The sequence below is a fragment of the Thermobia domestica genome, chromosome 7 (genome assembly GCF_964235325.1).
Source record: "Thermobia domestica chromosome 7, izTheDome1.hap1.1, whole genome shotgun sequence".
Taxonomy (NCBI): domain Eukaryota; kingdom Metazoa; phylum Arthropoda; class Insecta; order Zygentoma; family Lepismatidae; genus Thermobia; species Thermobia domestica.
In genome coordinates, this window is record NC_137460.1 from 1109808 (window position 1) to 1135474 (window position 25667).

At 34.9% G+C, this 25667-nt stretch overlaps 1 protein-coding gene across 2 annotated transcripts in view; it reads left to right on the top strand.

The window, feature by feature from the left end:
• The first annotated feature begins 5355 nt into the window (after positions 1 to 5355).
• The window catches only part of LOC145689830 (UNC93-like protein), a 191998-nt gene continuing 171686 nt past the window's right edge, over positions 5356 to 25667 (top strand). The window contains exon 1 of one of the 2 annotated variants that reach the window (XM_081764049.1): positions 5356 to 5754. The gene's annotated coding sequence lies outside the window, so the exon portion shown is untranslated. The remainder of the gene's footprint in view (positions 5755 to 25667) is intronic. The other variant, XM_081764047.1, reaches the window with a different exon arrangement.

Sequence of the window (25667 nt, forward strand, 5' to 3'; positions counted from 1 at the left end):
CGTTGTGGCAAAAGATTTTTCATATTGGTCACCGTATTCAAGATGGCCGCCATGACATGGTGCCTATATCTGATAAAACGTCTAGTACCACTAATATGAAAACAGTTGGAGATAAACGAACAGTCAGAAAGTGAAACAGGTAAGGCATGGGGCGCGTCGAGTGATGTTCTCGCAGTGATTCACGGCTGCCTTTCAAGGGGGCGAAACTTAGAAATTTTGAACGGAAATATGGGTCAAGTGATAGGTTTTGGATAAATTTTGAAACACTAAACAGTATTGTATCAAAATTTTTCATATGGGTCACCGTTTTCAAAATGGCCGCCAAGACATGGTGCCTGTATCAGATAAAACATCCAGTACCACTAGACCCCTAATATGAAAATGGAGATAAATGAACAGAATAAAACTCGTATAGGAAAGCACAGAGGGTATTTATCATTCCACGGCTCAAGTATAATGCAACGGAGAAAAAGATTATTAAAGTACAATTAACATGATGCAAAAGAGGAAATGATAGAAAATTATCTTTCCAATCTCTGTCCGTAAGTGGCTGAAGCGGGAATGAATAGTAAAATCTCAAATGAGAACCACACTTTTATTTGCAATAGATATGATTTGTCTGAAACACTTGTGTGTACAAATGACTGGTACTATAATGAATAAAAATAAAGTGAAATAAGGTGAATAAAAATAAAGTGAAATAAGGTGAATGAAAATAAGGTGAAATTCAAGCTTAACAACATTTTACCCGCCCCTTCGCCCCTGATAATTTAATGCAATGCGTGCAAGATTTTTGGAACATATCTGCATCAGTATGTACCGTTTCGTTACTAAGGATCACAACTGAAATTACCGTTGAAAGTTATTCGGAATGTAACTGTGGACATCTCAGTGAAACTCATATTCTGTCACATGCAAGAAGACATAGAAGGAAAAGAAGCGAACCAATATCATGCAGACGACTGTTGAACAAAACCAACGTTTGTAAACATTGCTCTAAAATTGCATTGTTCGATAAATTGGTTTCGCATTTCAGTTGATTCATTTTTGCATCAAACCATTGCCTGCAATCAAAATGGAATGTACCATTTAACAAGAATTTTACATACTTTATCCCATTACAGAGACATTTATCTCTTATAAAAACACATTTCAAATAACTTTGTTTCGTAGATACAATTTGCAAAAACTAAGGATCTCATTTGCAATTTCATCGATCTTCCCGCTTCACTCACTTACGGAGTGAGGTTAGGATAAATTTCTAGGAGTTAGATTTCTTCCTTTCCATTATGGCACTTTCACTCTAATCATCTTTTCGACTGTTGCAACATTCCCGAGCTATAGAATGGTAAATACCCTCTGTGATTTCCTATTGGAATATTAGTTCTTGTGTTTTCATATTGGTGATACTGGACATTTTACCTGATGTAGGTACCATGTCTTGGTGGTCAGTTTGAAAACGGTGACCCATATGAACAATCTTTTGCAACAGCACTATTTAGTTTTTAAAGATATGTTAAATGAGGTATCATTCACCCCATGTTTCCATTTACAATTTTGAGGTTGCGCCCTGGGCCACCATGAAGGATGGCCCTGGGAGCCTCCGCGACAATATCAACCGATGTGCCACATTATATTTTCTATTTGAGTTTTTGTTCGGTTCATTTATGTTCAACCGTTTTCATATTAGTGGTACTGCACGTTTTACTGTATCTGATAGAGGCAACATGTCTTGTCGGCCATTTTGAATACAGTGCCCGATATGAAAGATCTTTTGCCACAACGCTTTTTAGTTTTTCAAGGTCTATCGAACGAATTACCACTCACCCCTTGCTTCCATTTAAAATTAAAGTTGGGCCCCGGGAACCTATGCAGGGTAGACCTGGGTGGCACCGCGACCATAGACTATATATATATATATATATATATATATATATATATATATATATATAGAGAGAGAGAGAGAGAGAGAGAGGGAATTCTATTTGCATCAGCAGTGGATTTTGTTTCTGGAGAGGCTTGAGGAACGAGTAAGAAACATTTACGTTGTACGTGCAACGCAAAAAATTATCATAAATTTATTTCGGGAGGGGTTTGAGCCCAATAACCACCCCCTAAATACGCCAATGTACATCAGTCAACCGTTCTCATATTATCTAACACAGCAACGAAACAAGTTTTGAGTGAAGGCAATTTTAGTATCTATCAATATCAATATTCGAGACGAGACCGAGACTTTCGAGACTAACCTAAGTCTCGTCTCGGTCTCGTCTCGATTTATAGAGGTCTGTCTCGGTCTCGGTCTCGTCTCGGTATATAAAAGTCCGTCTCGGTCTCGGTCTCGTCTCGATAATTCGAGACGAGACCGAGACGAGACCGAGACTAGTCTCGGTCTCGGTACCATCCCTATTCCCTAAGCACCTGCGTATCCTCATTCCGGCATTATACTCTTACCTAAGTAAACAATTGGTTTAGTGGAACTTAACGTTTTCCTTCTAGCACAGAGACTATACGAGCCGTGAATCTACAAGTCAAGGTAGAACCCGAACCGCTGTAATATGTTCGAATTTCAACTTCCCACCGGGAATCGAATCCGTCATCTCATGCACCAAAGACGCTAGTAACCAGATCAGTGAGAGAGTTGCTTACTTAAACAGGGACATGAACATACGCGCATTGAGGATAGTTTTAAAAAATGCCTAAGCACTTGAGTAGGTCTCGAATTCTCGATAGATTGTGTATCATGGTCATCAGACGCTCAAACCGCTCGCCTACACCTCCCGGGATGAGCTATTGTGTCGCCCTCTGCCTGTGATTAAAATAAAACAAAGATCGCCGGTTTCTGGTTTCGTTTTGTAAATTTATGTACAAAATGTATACCCTGGTTATTTTTATGTTAATCTCATCTAGAAGTTATCAGAATTCTGCATCACGAAAGATCCCCGAAGGGTACGATATAATAACATGTAGACTACATATTTATTAGTAGTTATAAACTGTGTATTTATTATTAGAGTAGGCTACACTGTGTAGTCACTTGTGTATCTTTAAACGTTGATGAAGGCTCCTTCATTGTGTTCATACAATCACTTTATCAATGTGTAGTTCTTATATTATAAATCATGAAACACGAAAACAGTGTTTGGGATCTGAGACTTACTGTTAGCTGTGTTCCCTACGAGATTACTAAAATTTCTCGTCTTGGTTCGAATTTAAAAATATGCTTCTCGTCTCGTCATCATTTTCGACTGGAGCCGAGATATCTCCCAATTCGTGGAGCTCCTCCGTGGCTAAGCGGTTAGCGTACGCGCCTTTGGCGTGGGAGATCCGGGTTCGATTCCCGGCGGGAGCTCATGTGGTTCGGATTCCACGTTAATCAGTAGGTCCACGTCTCATATAGCCTCGCTGCTGAACGGGACGTTAAACCCAAACTCAACTCAACTCTTCCATTTCGTGGACAACGTTAATATAGAAAAAAAATCACTCTAAGTTTAAAAAAACGAGAGGAAACATAACTATTTTGATGAAACCATGCCGTGTGTTTTCTTTGAAATTGAAATGAAATCACATAAGTTTAATGTTCTACGATTATGCCCTTTAGGCTAAGGGAGACAATGATTGGAGCAAGTGTATGATAGTGGAAGAATTGGTGGAATGTGAAAGTGGGAGGAAACGGGAGTACCCCGATAAAACCTACGAGCACGACCTTGTCCATCACAAACTTACTTAACCGGGGATCGAATCAGGGAACCCATGCACCAGAGATAAACGCTCCACCACTAAGCCACTGTGCTCCCACCATTGTGTTTTCTTTCAACTTTTGGGGGGCTCAGTTGCTTGTTGGTAGAGCGCTTACCTCTAGTGCGTGGGGTTCCCGGTTCGATCCCCATTTAAGTAAGTTTGTGGTGGACAACATCGTGCTTGTAGGTTTTATCAAGGTACTCCCACTAAATTCTATCGCCATTCATTTGCCTTACTTTTCTTCTCCCTTAACCTAAAAGGCATAACCGTGGGACGGTAAAGAGAAAAATTCCTTTCTTTCAACCCTTAGAATGAATCATATTTAGAATCAAAATCGATCAATTTTAATCATATATAGGGTGTTTCAAAACAACACAGACAAATTTTTGGGAGATGATTCCTGACATCAAGATGAGACAAAAAGTATAGACCAACCTGGGTGCACAAATGCTTCCTTTCGGAATTATAGGCTGCCGAAAACATGACAAAATGAACTTTAAAGGTCCATAGCTTCAATACGATGGGATGTTGATTTTTAGTTTAGCGTTCCTTTCAGCAGCGAGGCTATATGAGACGTGGACCTACTGATTAACGTGGAATCCGAACCATATGAGCTCCCGACGGGAATCAAACCCGGGTCTCCCACGCCAAAGGCGCGTCCGATAACCGCTTAGCCACGAAGGAGCTCTCAATACTATGGGATCTACCGTAGTCGGGTCAATACTTCACGTAACAAATAATATGTGGTGAACAATCCAAAAATATAGGTTTCAGAATCTTGCGGCACTCACGCAACAATTTTTATAGAGGTAGCTTGGCTAAGGGCAGGTCACTTGAAGTACTCACTAACTGCCTTTATAAAAGTTGTTCCGGAAGTATCGCAGGATTCTGAAACACGGATATTTTGATAGGGCATACCCTAGTTCTTAAGTGAAGTATTGATCCGACTACGGTAGGTCTCATAGTATTGGAGCTATGGACCTTTAAAGTTCATTTTTTTATGTTTTCGGCAGCCTATAACTCCGAAAGGAAGCATTTGTGCACCCAGGTTGGTCTATACTTTTCGCCTTATCTTGGTGTCAGGAATCGCCTCCCAAACGTTGTCGGTGTTGTTTTGAAACACCCTGTATATTCCTCCCTTGCCTCGCTGCAAATGGAAAATGGAAAAAGGGTTGATCCTTTTATCTATGCACAGCACGGCTAATGGCGTTTAGATCTTGATTTTATATTGTTCGAAATCATAGACCGAAAGGATTCTTGGGAATAGTTATTGAGCTATCTCTATTTACTCTTGTTGGATGCTACATCTGTTTTTCGTCAGATTAAATTTCATCTATGGAGATTCCCCTTCCCCTTATGCCATATCTATCCTTGACTCATTAACTGTGTAAAACACCTCATCAGTAATTGTACAAAAAAAAAAAAAAAAAAAAAAAAAAAAAAAAAAAAAAAAAGACCGTCCTGATTCCCATTCGTCAACATAGTAATAAAGGCCTTCTGGACATTTACGCAAACATTCCGTCATTGCGATTGAAACTTCATTACCACCCTCCCCTCCCACATCCATCAAAAATTGTTGCATTTACCAATACGATTTCCCCTCCCCTCTTCCCCTTCTTAGACCAAACCGCGCGCAGTGTGTGGCTTTCACTTAGGCGAGCCACATCCATAACGAACGCTGCGCTGGATCCTAACAACCAACCTGGAGGTGATGTCTACGTTCGGAACGGCGGAACTTCCTGCGTCAACTTGAGCTGTAGCAATTGACAACTGTCGCTAGGGCCATTGCAGGCCCCCTTTTCATCCGAAAATCTTTCTATTAACTACTACTGCTTTTGTGCTTGTGCAAGTAACTTTTTTTTTAAAAAAATATTTTTTTATCCTTCATATCTTCGTGTATGGATCTTAACAGGACTTCTTCCATTTCATCCGATTTTTTGAAGTGATTTTTTTTTCCTTTCCACGTTCGAACGGGAATCCCTTCAGTTGAACATCATCTGCTCAGCTTGTGTGGTAAGTTCAATTATTGGTCGTATTCTTTAAACATAATAATTAGAAACTTTTAACTAAATTTTATCCAGGTTATTATGTGATTTTTTTAGTAAAGAGACTTTTTGTTTTCACTTCCCAATTTAACTTGGACGCAAAATTATTTACTTAGATCTCAAGCTCGATTTATTTTAGGTAATTCTTAATGTTTTTCTAGGTCATAGGAAAAGTTTCCATTTGGGGAGATTCAACATAAAGAAACCATCAACGATATGGCATTAGCTACATATTTACATAAGGTCTCTTCAACTAAGTCATTGTCTATTTCACACGCAAGGTCATGTATTTGGGATAGTTGTATTTTCATTCTAATCTACTGTATTTAAAAATCTGAAAAGAAGGGGACACGGCGGAGAGGTGAGGGTTAGCCCTATTTAACAGTTCAGGGTTATAGTTAAGGAGCCGTACTTCCCATTTAGGGAAGGACGAGAAACGCAATACTTTCAGAAATTATTCATTGACTATCTAGGATGTTAAAAAGTAGGTAATAGACTGAGTTCTTGCCCTTGTACTTAGGGTGTTTAGGTAGTGCAACAGTAAGATGTATCCTCGTGCACGGGAGATGAGAAGTAGCTGTTCTTAACTATTACCATCCTACTGAAATATGCTATTCACCGAAACAGGCAGGTGTTCGGCGCTGCCCAGGCCTGTATTCACGGGGGCGGATCCCCAAAGTTTTGATACCCCCTAAAATTTAGACGGTAGGCTTGCAAATGAACTGTAATATGATTGGTTCGGCCTTCTAACTTTCACGCCCCCCTCCCCTACATTTTTGGGCTGGCTACGGGCCTGGCGCTGCCATTTGGTAATCTGGTACAGCTGCAGTCGAATTTTGAGACTGGCCATAATGGCCTTGGGTTAAAGGCTTTGTCATGACAGGCGAGTGCTGGGATGGTTACTTGTAAATTTTTATGTGCAATCAGCGTGAAATGGATCATCCGCTGTACTTGAGTCTTCGTTCATAGGGGGTGCACTATGATTCAGTAGCAGAAATCATCTCTAGTAAGACAGGACTCTGGTTCGATCCAGGGGTGCTTATTCCGCAAGGGATTGAGCACAATCTCCAAATACACTTTTGTCTCCGCTAAATTTAAGATTCTCTAGCTTAATTGTGCCATTTCCAATGAAAATTAGGCTGATATTTATTCTCCTACGCCCCCAATCTTGTACAGTCCGCAGCAAAAATATCCGCAACATGATTATGTATGTTTATTGTGTAACGACGAAGTCTTTTGCTCCAAAATAAGTGTACAGGGGGGGGATGCCGAGGTTTCTCCTGGCATGATTCGTGCCACTTAGACGTTATGTTGATTCCCTGGGCTGTTAGGCGTAGTTTCACAAACTTACATGCTCATGTTGCAGGTTTTTTTTGCTGCGGGTTGTACATATGAGATTTACAGCGTTACTTAACAAAATATAGCTGAGCTAGGGACAGTTAACGAATGGAGTTAGAAGCCCCCACCCAGGGCCCTTGTACTTCTACCTTTTATCACAATTTAGAGAAAAACAAGGTACTCTGTTCTGGAACCATGGAACGAGTTGGGGGAGATAGTAAATGCTATCCGAAAATTACATCCTCTCAAATATTCTCATTGGCTTAACCTCCTCCCTTAAAATCGCCACTGACACCTTCTGGTTCAATCCCAAGCCATATTAATGTTGGAAAATTTTCGGAGTTGTCCCACATTCTCATTCCACCAATTCCTCTCTAAACATTCACTTTTTAAGTCATCTGACGTCATTAGTTTTCCGGACATAAAGGTATGACGTTAAACCGAAAAAATATTTTAATTTTCTGTTAAGCACTATCCCAGTATTCGTCTAGTGGTCGAAATAACAAGAACCTTGCCCGAATGGTCTGCTGAGAAACTCGAACCTAAGACAACCTGGTTAAGAAGCAACAATATTGAACTTCAATACAGGCACTGCATTATACGTTAAATGTCCTCCATGTACTGTACACGTAACCAATGTGTTGAAACATTCTGGAGTTGAATACGTTCGTGACCTTAGTTTTCAACCCTTTGAAGTAGATTATTGGTTCCCAACCTTGTTTACTTGACACCTTCATCGTAAACACAGCATACTTTACTCCCCCTCCCTTTCCCGTTTGTTGATCATGTGTGCTTTTTGTCTGACTGCTACGATTTCAGATGTAGCTGTGACTTCTCAAATATTCAATAATAATAATAATAATAATAATAATAATAATAATAATAATAATAATAATAATAATAATAATAATAATAAATTTATTTCGAACAGTTTTTGCAGGGGCTGCGGTGGCTCAGTGGTAGTGTTTACCTCTGATACGCGGGGTCCCTGGTTCAATCGCAGTTCACGTCAAGTGGACTTTGTGGTGGACACACACCGTATGCGTGGGTTTTCTCCGGGTTCTCCCTTTCCTCCCACTTTCTTTATTCCACTATTTCATTCATTTCTCACACAGTCTCCTGTAGCCCACACGGCATAATCGTGGTACGTGAAACTTGAAGGCTTTTGCATAACATTATAGTGCAATATTATTAGTGCCTTCTTTAATTTAACGCCTCCTTGTTACAGCATTCGTAAATATTTGTAATTACGACTGCAGTTAACTTCTTTCAATAGCTTGCGGCTCACTCTTCAAGTCCTCTAGTTTGGCAACCACTGATTAAGATTTTTTTTTTTTTTTTTTTGGTGCAGGAGTGCACTTTGTGTAGATCAAGTGATTTTGTCACCTTGCTGACATGACACAAGGTGGGAATAAGTAGGGTAGGGTCGGATTAGGTTAGGGAAGTTTGTACCCATTTTGTTAAGTCATAAAGTGTAATTGCTGGTATTGCTATTTATTGTATCGGTTCCTACGAATGTTCTGCACAAAGTGCACTCTTACCCTTTTGAAATGGGTGGGGAATTTTTGATGTCTCGATTTTTACTAATTGCTTTAAGTTTGTTTAAACGTTCGTTCCAAGCCTTTGTTTTATTTACAAATGTAATTATAGCTCCATAAATGTAATTTGTGAAAGAACTATAATTACGAGAATTAAATTCTTATTTTTACATTGTTTGATTTATAACTTGTAGACTAGAGGAGACAAATGGTGAACCTGGCTGAAATAATGGAAAGAGAATGGGCGGGGGGGACGAAGGGGCCCGAGAAAAGTCTCATACACGGCATTGTCCACCTCACATGATCTAGCATCGAACTAGAGATCCTTACACCAGAGGTGAACACTCAAGTACTGAGGTACCATGCCTGCTCTCCCCCCTCAAAAAAATGTCCAGACAGTACTCTTTTAGAAATAGGAAATAAAAATATGAGGGGAATGCATTGGGACATTTTTGGTAAGTTAACACACCCTTGTAAACTTTAAACAAATGAACAAAATACGCTGAAATCTTGTACAGTATCCTGTATATATCGGCAGCGGGATGTTATGGCATACTTAGTAATACCATATTATTTACAATATTGTCAACCAGACTTAGCTGAAAAAAGAAAACTTGTCAAGTTATTATATATTTCATATCTACAAATAAAAAGAAAACTTACAGCGCCACACTTGTAATGCAGTGTTGCACTCTAAGGACATTACAGTATCACAAACTTTGAAAAACTACCAAATTTTGGAGGGTTCTACACCAGTAATAACGCCGAGGACAGGGTGACGCACATACAGAGTACCTTAATGTCAAGTACTACGTCATCATATGACGTACTTCGAAAAGGAAGACAGTTATTTTTTTAAAAAAAAAAATGAAAATTTGACGTTCTTCAGAAACATTTATTTCCAAAAAGTGTTTGGATAAGTATTACATCCAATTACGTCAAAGATTTTAAATAGACATCACAATTATCGCTTACAGCAATTTGATATCTCAAACCATTCGGGACATGTAAGAAAACGTAAAATTTGATATTACTTGAAATGGCGTACAGGTGTTTGTGGGAACTTTTTAAAGCACTTTTCTATTTACTTTGCTTCTATGATTTTATAAAACTTTAAAGTTGATGTTATTACAAGCATTTGGAGTTACATAATTTCAAGTGTTGCAAACTTTAACAGTTTTTATCATATCTACAGAACGGTTTGTGATATCAAATTGCTGTAAACGGCATTATGATCTCCATGTCGATTAAAAGCTGTCTGTTTTCGAAATAAATATTTAGTTCAATTTCTTGTAACTTTGTTCGTATTCATTCCAAATTCCTCTTATTATGAACATAATATTAGGCACTAAAGTATTTTGGATGTGCATTGTCGCATGCTTTCCCGTTATTGCTGCTGCAGTCTTAGATATCATAATTTGGATGTTAGCGATATTATAATGTCCTTAGTTTGCAACGCTGAGTAATATGCAACATTGTAAGTTTTCGTCTAACGTGTAGATTTGAAAAGTGTAATAATCTGACGTAGTGCCTTTTAAAGAAAATAAAATTTTGTTTATTTGAAAAAAACTGTTTATCTTTTCATTTTGCAGAGTATGCCAACCTATGTCCTCCTGTCGATATATGCATAGTATACATAATTTCAGCAAGTTTTTTTCGTTTTTGTAGGTTTAGAAGTTGTAAGGGAGAGTCAAGATAAATTGTGAAGTTATCGAGATATGTAAAGTTCGCAAAGGCCGCGGTAGCTCAGTGGTAGAGCCTTCATCTCTGGTGTTTGAACTTCCTAGTTCTATTCCAGCTCGTGCCAAAGGTATTGTGGTGGACTAACAATTTTTGTGAGTTCTCCCACTTCTTCGTTCCACCATTGTTCCTTGACGTTACGTGCTAAAAGACGTCCTCAGCACATGACATTTGATCGCAATTTATTTTACCTCCAGAGTAGGGAGTCAGATTTCCCGGAAGTATGACCGGAAGAAACACTTGTCCTAGGTCGCCGTCAGTATAAGATTTTCTCCTTTGAAAATAATTATTGTTAAATGCTACGTCTCAGCTGAACGGGTAAAAATCGTGATAGTATTAATGCATAAGTCTTATTTGATAGAACGAACCTTTTAATTGGGAAACATTCAGAAATCTCCCCCCCCCCCATAAAAATGGTTTTATGGTTAAAACTAATTTCTCTGACGAAGGTTTCGTAAGTTTTAAAGTATTTTTGTATTTTGGATACCAAATACAGGATCTTGATATCCAAGCAACATTTTTTCTCAAATTGGTAATCATGTGTTCCTCATGAAGAACATTGTCCATAATATTGCCATTTATAATTAGGAATGTTTATCAAAAGGAGTAATTAGCAGTTTCATAAGAGACCCCAAATACAGACTTTCGCCTAACTTGGAAAATAAAGCTTCTGCATTACTGAATTTCAGTATCCTCTGTTGACTAAGATTGTCTGTCTAAACAAGTGATTCGCAGATTACGTTTGTCGTCTGAGATTCAACACCGCGTATCTCTAATTATGGTGAATTTGAGTTTTTGATACCATTAGAATCAGTGTAAGATGGCGCACAATCTGGTTAAGTAGTACACATATCACGACAAATGCTTCTGTTATTCTCTCAAAGTAATACTGCTTATAATGAGGCTAAAGCTAATTTTCAAAAGTTTTTTTTTTTTTTTTTTTTTTTGTCTCCTGTAAAACTGGTGAAATGTTACTTACCCGGTGTTGAATCTCAGATGACAATGAAGGCAATTATGCCAATTAAATTATCGCTGAGGTTATCATTCGTGCTTATAACACAGTAGAATGGGGTGTTGTGTGTAGGGACGCTTTCAAGTCGTAAAGGGCTTAAAACTTGGCTCATCTTATAAGTTTGATACGAAGAGTTCGATTATAAAAGACTAAATTTCTGACGGATAAGGGTGGCTCAATGGCAAAACATGCCCTAAGGTAGATTCGATCCCCTGATGGGCGGCCATTTGATCGTCAGCAATGTTTCTTTCAGCCTTATTTCCGAGGGCTTTGGTTTCCAGACGTTACCTCTTCCGCTAGTCACTTTTTTTTTTTTTTTTTCAAACCTTGCCCTTGTGGTCCCCTCACATTTTGATTTTGCTTCCCCGTCCAGAAGTATCTCACAGAAAGCCTGGTCGCCAGCGCTCATCCATACCTGTCTTCATCAGCGTCCGCAGGGGGGGAGGGGAAGAGGGAGCAATTGATCCCCTTTGGATTTTTCGAAAGTCATACAGTTCCTCAAAATGCATGTAAAAACATTAGATTTACTTCCTCATGCACTAGGCTATTGACTGCAGTTAATTAAGTTATACAATGCGCGTCAATGGTTTTACATGAACTACTGTATGTTTCAAAGTGTGTATATTTGCGATTTCGCTTGTGTTTTTGCTTGCGATTTCCCTTGAAGAAAGAAGAAAAAATCCTGCAGGCTTTTTTGCCTGCCGGAGTATGTTTACGTTTTGTGTCGCCTTGAGAAGCAATTACACGTTGATTTGCAATTAATAGTACACTTTCACGTATGGAACATAGTAATTTCACACAATGTTCACGCACGAATGTTTAGCGAGAGCTACTCCCACTTCGATCCATTTGCACTTTCTGACCTTGTATTTAATCGAAGGCAATAATTATCAGTTTTGAATTAATATTGTGGAGTGAGTATAGAAACATAAGGCTTCTATAAACTTGACATTATTAATAGATAGGTAATTATAAATATGTAATTAAATCGTAAGAATTTGACTGCTGCAGTTAGTATGTTTAAAAAACAACATTCGTTGTATACGTTGTCATTGACACGAAACTGTTCTCGGCAGGTGTTGCATAATTGCGATCAGCTGGCAATGTTTTAGCTGTGACGTAGCCTACAAGACCCGTATTAACTATTTACAACGGACATTGACATTTCAGTATTAGTCATTGGGTTCAATTTTACTTTGATTACATTCGGTTACATAGTGGCAGTACACAGTTTGTTTTATGAGCTTTTCATTTGGCTTGCAGTGTCAACAGAAGCGTAGCGAGGTCGTGATAGTGTTGCCATGAGACGAGGCGAGAAATAAGCTTTTATTGTGTCGTCTCGTCTCGATTCTTGAAGAATCTGCCTACTTTGCTTGGAAACAATGCCTAGAAGATCACCAAAGTTTTCAACATATCCAAGTCTTGACCACCTTGATAGATCTTTCCTAATTTTACTTTTCCTTGTGTTCGTGTTGAGTTTGCACATTATTTACTGCTATGCATTTCTCACCTACATGGAATGACTGTTTTTTAAATCTACAATGCACTTTACATTTATCATTTGTTCTGGGATTCTTCCTATGTCCGCTAAGTTGTTTAATAAGCTTCAAAGTTATTTGAAGGATATCTAAAACACACGGAATTTTAAAAATGAACTATTTAATTTTTTGTGTAACAAGATGTATTATTATATTAATGAATACTTGGGTGATAGTTTGTAAAATAATGTAATATCAATTATATTGAAATGTCTTATTATTTGACAAGTCCTATGTACTGATCTCTGACCAATAATGTAGAACATGGATGAATAAAAGAATGAATGTATCAGAAACGGGTGCAAACTAGTGCTGTCGAAGTCGGTTTTTGAAAAAACTGAAATTTGTTAAAACCGAAATGTCGGTTTTGAAAACTGCTTTTGCGATTTCGGTTCTGAGAACTGCTTTTTCGATTTCGGTTTTGAGAACTGCTTTTTCTATTTCGGTTTTGAAAACTGGTTTTTCGATTTCGGTTTTGAGAACTGGTTTTTCGATTTCGGTTTTGAGAACTGGTTTTTTGATTTCGGTTTTGAGAACTGCTTTTTCTATTTCGGTTTTGAAAACTGCTTTTTCTATTTCGGTTTTGAAAACTGCTTTTTCGATTTCGGTTTTGAAAACTGCTTTTTCGATTTCGGTTTTGAAAACTGCTCTTTCGATTTCGGTTTTGAAAACTACTTTTTCGATTTCGGTTTTGAAAACTGCTTTTTCGATTTCGGTTTTGAAAACTGCTTTTTCGATTTCGGTTTTGAAAACTGCTTTTTCGATTTCGGTTTTGAAAACTGCTTTTTCGATTTCGGTTTTGAAAACTGCTTTTTCGATTTCGGTTTTGAAAACTGCTTTTTCGATTTCGGTTTTGAAAACTGCTTTTTCGATTTCGGTTTTGAAAACTGCTTTTTCGATTTCGGTTTTGAAAACTGCTTTTTCGATTTCGGTTTTGAAAACTGCTTTTTCGATTTCGGTTTTGAAAACTGCTTTTTCGATTTCGGTTTTGAAAACTGCTTTTTCGATTTCGGTTTTGAAAACTGCTTTTTCGATTTCGGTTTTGAAAACTGCTTTTTCGATTTCGGTTTTGAAAACTGCTTTTTCGATTTCGGTTTTGAAAACTGCTTTTTCGATTTCGGTTTTGAAAACTGCTTTTTCGATTTCGGTTTTGAAAACCGCATTTGCGGTTTCAGTTTTCAGAAAAAACCGCAAATGTCACAAATTCGACAGCACTAGTGCAAACGACCTCACTGTCAACGTATACACCACTACTATTCAATCAATCAATCAATTCTCGTAGAATTCTTCGTAGCCTCGTTTCGTTTTTATCAATTTATATGCAGGATTTTTGCAATAATTTTTAATTTTATCTAGAAGTTATCAATCCTTTTAGCGTCACGATACTTCTACTAAGGATGTGATACAACTACTGTCAAACCATATTTATTATTGGAATATATTGTGAGATGACTTTATTTAAACGTTGATAAATGCTCTTCATTGTGTTCGTATAATCACTTTATCAATTTATACTTTTTATGCAATGAATCATGAAACAGTTTTTCAGATCTAAGACTTGAGTGAACTAGTGCTGCTCACGAGACTCGTGTCGTATACGAGACTAGAATTGTAATATTTTTTTGTCTTGTCTCGAATTCAAAACCAGTTTTGAATTCAAAACCAGTTTTGAATTCAAAACCTCCGAAAAAGTTCCACAAGATGGAGGATCCTCACAGGATCGCTCCAAGCTTGAATGTTGAGATATTTGATTTTTGTTGAGTGAAAGGTCATGTGGAAATTCATCGCCATATGGCGGTTCAGTATGGTCACAACCAAGAACCGAATGCAAATTTACGAATGAGCTGAGAAGTTGAATGCCCAGGTTTCTTTTACTGCAATCAAGGGAAGTAATATTGTTAGTGGAAGTATTGACACGAGAAAACCAGTTTATTACTGCTTGTGGAGTTGACACAAATGACATAAATGCAGAATCAGTCAACCATATCATTCATGACCTATTCAGATTTAGCAAGGTGAGTTTCGAAAGGTTTGATAACTACTCCATGATAATGCAAGACCACACTGCTAATGCCACGTTGTCTACCATAGACCCATACGGTTTTGAGTGCTTACCCCCACTATCCATATTCATCCGATCTCCCACCTTCAGATTTCCACACCTTACACCCAGTGAAAGATGCTCTAGAATGATGGGGTTTGATTTCGATTTTTGAGTCTTGCGTTCCGTTGAGCAGCGAGGCTATGAGACATAGTCTTATAACTTAACATGAGATCTGACAAACATGAACTTCCGCCTTAAATCGAACCCAGGTTCCAACGCCTAGCTTTAGAATAAGGAAGTCTAAAATTGAAACGAAATCTTTCAAGTTCCACGCTTATGCCCTGTAGGCTTAAAAAAAAAAAAAAAAAAAAAAAAAACTTGAAAGTTAATACAAGAGTGGCCACAGGCAAGCTTTAGATGCAGGGTGCAGCCGGGCAGCATAATTTTTCATTAGAAATTGTACAATCAAATTGGGGAATGTTAAATTTGAGGCATAGTAATGCCTCGGGGATAATGATAAAATAGGGGTAGTTGAGTCTAAAACTTTGAAGGTGTGGACACCCCTGAGTGAATGATCATGATATAATGGTGGCATCAACAGAAAACCTATGTATGCGATGCTGTCCGCCGTGGCTAAGCGGTTAGCGTACGCTACGCACATTTGGCATGAGAGACCCGCGTTCAATTCCGGCTTAAGCTCATGTGGTTTGGATTCCACATTTACCTGTAGGTCCACGTTTTACATAGCCTCGGTGCTAAAAGGGACGTTAAACTAAAAAGATAGTTTGTTCTGAAATCGAATCTAAGACCCCTCACACAAGAGGCGAGCGTTCTATCAATGAGCCACTAATCAGCGGTGCAAGAGTGGTTACACATGCATCCAAACTATTTTATTTGTGGAATAAATTGCTAGTGTTAGGTGGTTTGAACCGGACGGAGACTACCAATAAAAAAAAGTAGTTATTTTGTTAATTGCAACAAATATTCTGGAAAAAAACATATTTCCGGTTACTTATTGAATGAGCCTTCCCGCTTAACCTTTCTTCTACACAAATACACTGTTGATCTTCACCTTAACGAATAGCTCTTTGTTTCTTTTTATTGGGAAATGATAATTGAAAATTTCGAGTTCAGTGAATCAATGGAAGATAGTAGAGGTAGGACAAACCCCTCGTAGTAGTTAAGTCTCATTGAGACGAGTTATGCTTAATTGTTTACAATGGGTTTATTGTTGATAGGAATGTTATTAACCTTGCCGATATTTGTATACAATAGATGTTTTATTCTTTTATTATATTTTATTGATTGTTTATATTATTTTGTATTGCTGACAGGAATGTCGCTTGTCCTTGACAATATTTGTATACAATAGATGTTTTTTTGTAATTTCTAAGAAAAGCTTATGTTTGTTTGGGGGATAGAACACAGGTGTGCGTTAAAAGTTTTTATTGTGGACAGGAATGTCGCTTGTCCTTGACAATATTTGTATACAATAGATGTTTTGGAATTTCTAAGAAAAGCTTATGGTTGTTTGGGGGATAGATAGAACACAGGTGTGCGTTAAAAGTTTTTATTGTGGACAGGAATGTCGCTTGACCTTGAATAGTTACGTAGGCACAATTTTGTTTTGGAATTTCTAAGAAAAGCTATTGTTTGTTTTGGGGAGAGGTAGAACACAGGTGCGCGTTAAAAGTTTTTATTGTGGACAGGAATGTCGCTTGTCCTTGAATAGTTACGTAGGCACAAGTTTGTTTTGGAATTTCTAAGAAATGCTTATATTGTTTTGGAAGAGAGGAAGAACGCAGGTGTGCGTTAAATTTTTTCTATTGTGGACAGGATTGTCGTTTGACCTTGACCATATACTTGAACAATAGATGTTTTTGGAATTTCTAAGAAAAGCTTATATTTGTTTGAGGGATAGATAGAACACAGGTGTGCGTTAAAAGTTTTTATTGTGGACAGGAATGTCGTTTGACCTTGAATAGTCACGTAAGCATACTGAAGAATGTTTGGAGATTTTTTGGAAAAGTGATTAAAAGGTAAATGACCGTGAATTTCATAGAATTTTAATTAATTCCAAGAATTTAAGTAATTCCAAGAATTTTATACGAAGATTACCGAAGATTGCCGAAGTTTTCCGAACGATGTTAAAATTTCCAGAACTCTCTTGAACTTTTACGAAGATACACGAACGATTTTGTTTGGGTGTTATAAAAATTATTTAGTTTGCTGTTTGAATAGCATTATTTAAACATTGTTTACATAAAAAGTAAAATAACTATGGAAAGTTTAATACAGTTACGTGAAATTGTTTTTGAGTGTTTGAAAATTAATTTAAAAATTTATAAGATGATATTATCATATATGGATGATACTGAAATATTTTTGGAGAAGGACATAAGATGTAAGTGCGGTGTAAATAAAGTAGACACGAACTGTATAAAGAAAGCAATACATGAGTGGAAAACAGAAGATATTTTGCTATGTGCTGCTTGTAGTTATGGATATTTTAATGAAATTGAACATGAATGTTTATTTTTGGATGAAAACGTTATGAAATCACGAGTAAAGGATATTATGGAAAACATAGATGCGGAAGAAAATATATTTTATACGTATGCGAAATCACATTTTATCGGTTTGCTAACAAGAGAATCGTTTTATAACACATACTTTAAATTATTGAAAAGTGAAGTGTTTTTAAGTGATCTTGTGGATATTCTTCTTGATAAAGATAAAAGTAAAAGTGCTGAATAAAAACGAATATTTTATGTACATAAGAAAAGTTTTGGTGTTTGTGAAAAAAACGCGTTTAAACATTTAACGTTTGCAAATATTTCATAAAAGAAGAAGAAGAAACTTTAAATTACTAGTAACTATATTTGTATTACGGAAGAAATTAATTTGTGTGTGTGTGTGTGTGTGTGTGTGTGTGAAGTTTATACAAAACATTATTTACAACACTTGATATCAGGCAATGTTATTATCAAATATTTTAAGAAGAAATGTTGGAAACTAATACATGTTTAATATTTATCTTTATATTTATTTTCTTATATTATTTGATACACAGTTTTATTTCATATATTTGTATTATATTAATTTTTCATTTTAGTTTACTTCATCTTAAGAAAACATTTAAAGAATAAAATTATTTGGAATTAAATATTATTGCAGACAAGAACATATTTGAAGAAATGTATAATTAAAAACTTTGCGAGTGTTATAATACATAACACGAAAGAATAAATAATTAATATTTCAAAACATTTTAATACGCTCACACAAAGTGTTTGAATCATTTTATCAACTATTTTTAAAACGTTCACACATTCTTTTTATATTTTCGAACATTTTAGTATGCTCACACGAAGTGTTCGAGTAATTTATTACGAGAGGTTAAATAAATAAGGAGATTTCACTGAAATCGATACAACAAAATACAACTTTCAAAAGCAAATACTTTATTTACAGGTTCACAGAATAGCTGTTCTACCGAGTATGCTTTGGCATACGAATCAACTAAAGTTAATAACACGAATCAATAAATATTTAATATTTCGAAACATTTAACAACGAGTGTTATATTAAATAACACGAAAGAATATATAAACGGAGTTTACGTAGAAATCATTTAATGGATTATACTCTTTGAGTATTCTTATGGACTTCTACAAGAAGCATACCAATTAAAATAGCACAGAAAACGATACGTAAAAGATAGGAAAGGAAACATGGAAAAATTACATTAAGATTTATATGTAGTTAAAAATTATTTTGTGTAGAGTTTATATAGAGTTAGTAACACTGTTTTACAACTTAAGATTTTTTCCGCTAGAGTGCATTAGTTGTAAAGAAAGAACAAACGATTTTGATACTTTGTTTTAGTTGTCGAGAATATTTTCTTGTTAGAACACGTACTTTTTTGTGGTGTTAAGAACCGTGTTTTGTGCAAGAATGAATTGTGCGTGTGATAAATCAAGAATTGATATTAATTGTATTAAATTAGCAATAATTAAATGGGTACCGAACAAAGTGTTACTTTGTGGAGCATGTTATTATAATTACTTATTCAAAAATGATATTAGACATATGTGTATGTTGAAAAGCAAAGAAGTGTTGGACTTGGAAGCTTGTAGTATTTTATTAAAAGAAGATACGTGCAAAGAAATTATGAAAATATATATGGATTTACACAATATCCATAGTAAGAAAGACCATATTCTTACACAATGCATTTTTAATAATCTTTATGAAAGCATTTTATTTCATGTGATAATGTCTGATTCCGATTTTCCAAGACTTACACTTTTACATAAAGATGTTTTACACGGAGTGTACAAGAATACATCTAAATAATTGGAACGTCGTAGGACGCATGCGCAGTCGTTAAAAGTTTGTACGCATGCGCATTCGTTAAAAGTTTGTGCGCATGTGCAGAGTTGTGATTGTGTACATAGGAACATTACTTAAGTTAACAGTATTCGTGAAGATGTGTAGTAAGCGAGTATCTGTTTTTGAGTATATCTCTCCAAGAGAGAGACAGATTGAGTGTGAAAAGTATCAGAAAATTATTTATCAACACCCATGGGATCCAGATATTCCTGAAGAAGAACAAGATAAAGTGAAAATACTATATCCTACGCAGGAAATAGAAGAATCGTTTAGAAGATTTTATCGATATGAAGATGAAATCCATTTTGAAAAAGTGTTTCCTAATACACATATTGAAATTGAAGAATTAGACAATGTGAATTGTAAGTGCAATCGTTTTAAAATAAGTGATTTGTGTGTGAAAGAACTTTTTCAGAATTATCAGCTGAGTGAACCATTACTGTGCTTTCCTTGTTCAATAAGAATACCAGACGAAAAACTACATAAATGTTTGTTAATATTTAATAATAGTTTGAAAGAAACTGTGTGGGAATTTTTAATTCAGAAGAAAACTCGTGACATAGTGTTTGAACTTTACATACAGAAACACTTTAGTTCTTCGGATAAGAATTATAGAAGAAACAAAACTGTTTTAAATAGATTTAATTTAGCATATGAATCAGTTACGTTTTCAGATTCATATATTTGTGATTTAGTTGAACTGTTTTTAAAGAAAGACAGAGATGTGTTTGCAAAACAAATTATGTACGTATGAATGTACTTTTCTTTCTGTGAATGAACTGTGTGTGCTGGAATGTATATCAAGATGGAAACCGAAATATAAACTTCTGTGCGACGGATGCTATCAAAACAGCCGTATTATAGATGAACATGAATGCATTGTTTTAGACCGTGAAATGTTGTGTTATAATGCATGGCGTGTTATGGTGCAATCAGATACGCTTGATGAACTGTACGAAGTCTTTTCATCGTATCATGAGACTGAAATTGACGATTGGACATTTGATTATGCTTTATTTAATATTTTATTAAAGAAAAACTACATCAATTTAATTTTAGAATTTCTCTTGAAAAAAGATTTCACTTATAATTTTTAATTCATTTCTTTGTTTGTGATAGTGAAATAACTAACTGAAGTGAAAGTTATATATTGAAAATATATATTACAATTTTTATTATCAATAACATTTACTTGAATTCAAAATTAAAATAACTTATTTTATTTACTATTCATAATATATATGATGCTTTAATACATTTTTATTTGATCATACATACATATCTTTATTACATTTTTTTTATTTGATATATATGTAATCACTTTATCTTATATGGAAAAAAAAATAAATATTATATGAATAAAAATATTTTAGCGTTGTTGATTTCTTTAAAATCATTTAGTTTATAATTTTTATATCCAGATACGCTTATTATATAATTTTATATCCAGATAAGTTTACTATGTAATTTCGTATTCAGATACATTTATTTTGTAGTCTCGTCCCCAGGTATATTCAGTTTGTAATCTCGTACCCAGACACATTCAATTTGTATTCTCGCACCAAGGTGCATTCAATTTGTAATCTCGCACTCAGGTGCATTCAGTTTGAAATCTCGTACCCAGACGCATTTAGTTTGTAATTTCGTACGCAATTGCATTAAGAAAAATTTTGTATCCATACGCGTTAGAATCTTGTGTTTATCACATGTTGAATTAATAATTATTATAATTTGTAACTTAAACGATAACTAACAACAACATATATAACAGAAACAATTTATTAAGAAGTTGACAGCGTAGCTGTTCTACCGAGTATGCTTTGGCATACGAATCAATAAAGAATTAGTATTTTGAACATTTTAGTATGCTCACACGAAGTGTTCGAATCATTTTAACAACTATTTTTAAAACGTTCACACATTTTTTTTTATATTTTCGAACATTTTAGTATGCTCACACGAAGTGTTCGAGTAATTTATTACGAGAGGTTAAATAAATAAGGAGATTTCACTGAAATCGATACATCAAAATACAAGTTGCAAAAGCAAATGATCCAATTTAAAATAAATAATATGAATCAATAAATAATTAGTATTTTGATCATCTTTAGTATGCTCACACGAAGTGTTCGAGTAATTTATTACGAGAGGTTAAATAAATAATGAGATTTCGTAGAAAACAATTCATTAAAAAGATACGAAAGAAAAAAAAATTATATTCTTCCAACGCTGTTGTTCGTAAAACTTTTACAAGAAGCATACCAATTTAAATTACGTAGCATACACTTAGAACAGAAGAAAAGAAAGAAAATAAAATCAACTTAGTTATTTAGTTAGTTAGTTAAAATATAAAGAGCATAAAAAGAATTAGTAGCAAACAGACAACAAAAGAAAAGAAAACATTTTAACAACCATTTTTGAAACGTTCACTCATTTTTATATATGTTTGAACTTTTAGTACGCTCACACGAAGTGATCGAGTTATTTATTACGAGAGGTTAAATAAATAAGGAGTTTTCGTAGAAAGCGATTCATTAAAAAGATACGAAAGAAAAAATAATTAATATTTTCCCGACAGTATTGTTCCTACAAGAAGCCTAACAATTAAAATTACATGGCAAACACAAACAAGAGAACAAAAATATAAGCAACGATATACCTACTGACTGAAAAATATTACTTAAAGAAAAAAGTATTGTTTAATATAAGAAAGTTTGCTTTGAAAGAAATGTTACATTAAGAAATATTCAAAAGGATTATTATAGGTATTATAATTTTAGCGGGGAAATTTTCAGTTTAGTTTATCGGTAACTGACAACGATACTTACCGTTTTCATTTATTGCGACTTTTCCCTAAAATATTTACATTAATGAGAAAAAAGAAGTCATATTTTATGATTTGATATGCATCATAAGGTAGATATTAATTTGTATAGTATAAACAACACACATATTTTCATCTTATTTATTTATGTATTGTATAGTTTATGATATATAACGGAAAGGAAATAAAAATATGTTTGACATGATGTTTACTATCCAACATATACGCATAGCAATATGCATATTTACTATACTTAAATATAAAATATAAAAGGTACAAATATATGTATGGCGCAAGAAATGAACCGATACAAACTGCTAGGGTGTATATGTACAATGATGTACTTTTACTTTATTATACTCACAGAACTCCTATACTTTATTAGATACTAATATATATCGTTCATACCAATACTAAATGATATCTTGTATGTTTGCTTTGCGTGATATGCTTTATTAGGTGCGGTGAATAAAAAATCGGTTTAAAAAAAATGTATGAATATGAAATGGTTGACCTCATATATACCTACCAATTCTATTTGCTATACATAAATAAAATCAAAGTAAACTATATGGTAGACATTAGGCATACCACTCACTGCATGTCAATGCATGTATTATGTAGGGAACCCGATGTTTTTATTTTTAACATTATAAGAAGTGTATATTGTGAATGCTATTTTTTCTTATACAATTTGTATGTTGAGTATAACATATTAGGCATTTTGTTGACACCCATTGCTTTCACTATTCAGTATGTATGTATGTATATACAATACTCTATCACTTAGATTTCCTTTACATTTGACATTTGTTAGATTTACTACGCTTTAATCAACATCTATGATTCCATACACAGAGCCTGGCATTAAGAGAAGATAGTCTTTAATATACAATATGTAATTGATAATGATAATGTATCATTTATGTAGAAAAGTTGGCAATACTAATTATTATTTGTTTGCCAATCGGATGCATAGCACTAGTGTGACATGGCATTGCACAGCCATAAGAAATTTGCGCGTGTTGTTATACGCGGATGCCGCACGCGGGGCCGGGCGAGTACGGTTTTACGTTAATGCCCTCGCCGGACGCACGCGGTACCGGTTAGTACAGTTTTACGTTTATATTCGCGCCGGCTGCATGCGGCACCGGTGAGTGCGGTTTCACGAATATACCCATGCCGGGCGCGCGCGGGGCCTGTTAGTACAGTTTTACGTTTATATCCGTGCCAGAAATATAAACGCATGTGCGGAAAAATGGATTTATATTATTAGGTGGTTGTTAAGTAATAAATTGTAATATTTACTTGTTATACGCACATCTATATATCTAACTCCTGTAATCCGTATATGTTTACACTGATGTTTCCAATTTTACTTACAAACATTAGAATATGTAATGTGCAAAATATTACTGTATGATTCCCCTTATTGTCTTATAATTCCATTGATATGACAAGAAAATTTTGTACCAACTCTACTCACTCGATCTATTTTTAAGTATGACCACATTTGAACATAATACTACTCACTCGACACATTTTTAAGTATGACCACATTGAACATAATACTACTCACTCGACTCATTTTTAATTTTGAAATTAATATTTTTAATTCATATTACTGACTTCATTGTAAATATAGGAATTAACACGTTCATTGAAATATGTTTATTTTTTACTAGTTATATTCTTATAAAATATGACCCTATATTCTTTAAGTATTATGTTATATACATTTACTTTTGCTTGTTTATACTGAAAAGAAAATGTCAACTTTGGATTCTTTAATCATTTTGCTCGTACTATATATGTTTATCACTTTGTTTTAATAATTACTATTGTGCTGCCAAAATGTCTTGAGCCGTGGCAAAAAAAAATGTAGACTAACGCTCACACCCTTACACACCTACGCGTTGAGCAAATAAGGGTTTAGCTGTTGCTAAGCGAAAGAAAGCGAGTGGAATTCCTTCAACCGATAGCAGCGCTTGCAACGGAAGACTATTTTTAGACTATCTATAGACCATTTTTGCTCTCAAAGCTTTATAATAAAGGTTCAGATTACTATTGATGTAATATACTATGTTTTATCTCACTCATATTAATTAATTGATTAACTATGGAATAGAAAAAAATAGAAGAAGCTACGCATGGCGTAAGTTTGGACTTCTGTGTAGAGAAGATATTTAATATAAAATATTCTCATATTAAGTTGGTATTCTTTCCTGAAATAAATTTGTGATCATTTTTGCACTGCATGTACAGTACAAATGATTCTTACACGGTTCCCAAAACAAAGTCCAATGCTGATGTAGCTCTTTCTCTTTCTATCTATTTATCTATATCTGTATTTATGACGTATTTGCTTGTATTTGAGTATCTGTAGCTTGTTTGTTGAACTCCTTTCTGCTTGTCCCTTTCTTTTTCCACGTATCCTCTGTATGTGTTTTTAATCTATCTATGTATTTATGATGTATCTGCTTGTATTTGAGTATCTGTACCTTGTTTTTAATCTATCTATGTATTTTATGACGTATCTGATTGTTTTTGAGTATCTGTAGCTTGTTTGTTGACATCCTTTTTGATTGTTTTTTAAGTATCTACACGTCCCTCTCTTTATCTCTCTCTCTTTCTCTCTTTTGCACGTATCGTCTGTATGTGTTTTTCTCTATCTATGTATTTGATGACGTATCTGCTTGTTTTGAGTATCTGTAGCTTGTTTTTACTCTCTCTCTATGTATTTTATGACGTATCTGCTTGTATTTGAGTATCTGTAGCTTGTTTTTGTTCTATCTATGTATTTTATGGAGTATCTGCATGTTTTTCGAGTATCTGTAACTTGTTTTTACTCTCTTTGTGAATTTTACTGACTATCTACAAGATTGAGTATCTGTACCTTGGTTTTAATCTATCTATGAATTTTACTGACTATCTACAAGTTTGAGTATCTGTAGCTTGTTTTTACTCTCTCTCTATGTATTTTATGACGTATCTGCTTGTATTTGAGTATCTGTAGCTTGTTTTTACTCTATCTATGTATTTTACGGACTATCTGCAAGCTTGAGTATCTCTGATTAAAACTAAGAAAGTACTTTTAGTCTTACTGTAGAATGCAAATATCGTAAACTTGCTAAGCATAATCGTAATTTTGAATAGCCATGACGTTTGCCTTCTCTTTTGTATAACACAAGTTTGTATTCAAGGAAGATCCCCTAAAAATTTTTACGGTAAACTATACATGTTCCTTAGATTTTGAACTGATTACGGCTTTGCTATAATACCAAAGACTTTATTTCTCACTACAATTGTTAAATATAACTTAAATAAAGACAATCTATAACATAATATATCACATAGATTTTAACTATGCGGTATGAAATCTGGAACATCACAATTTTTCTATACTAATTTATATTTTATCCGCGAAATCTATTTTAATTGCTTTCACATCT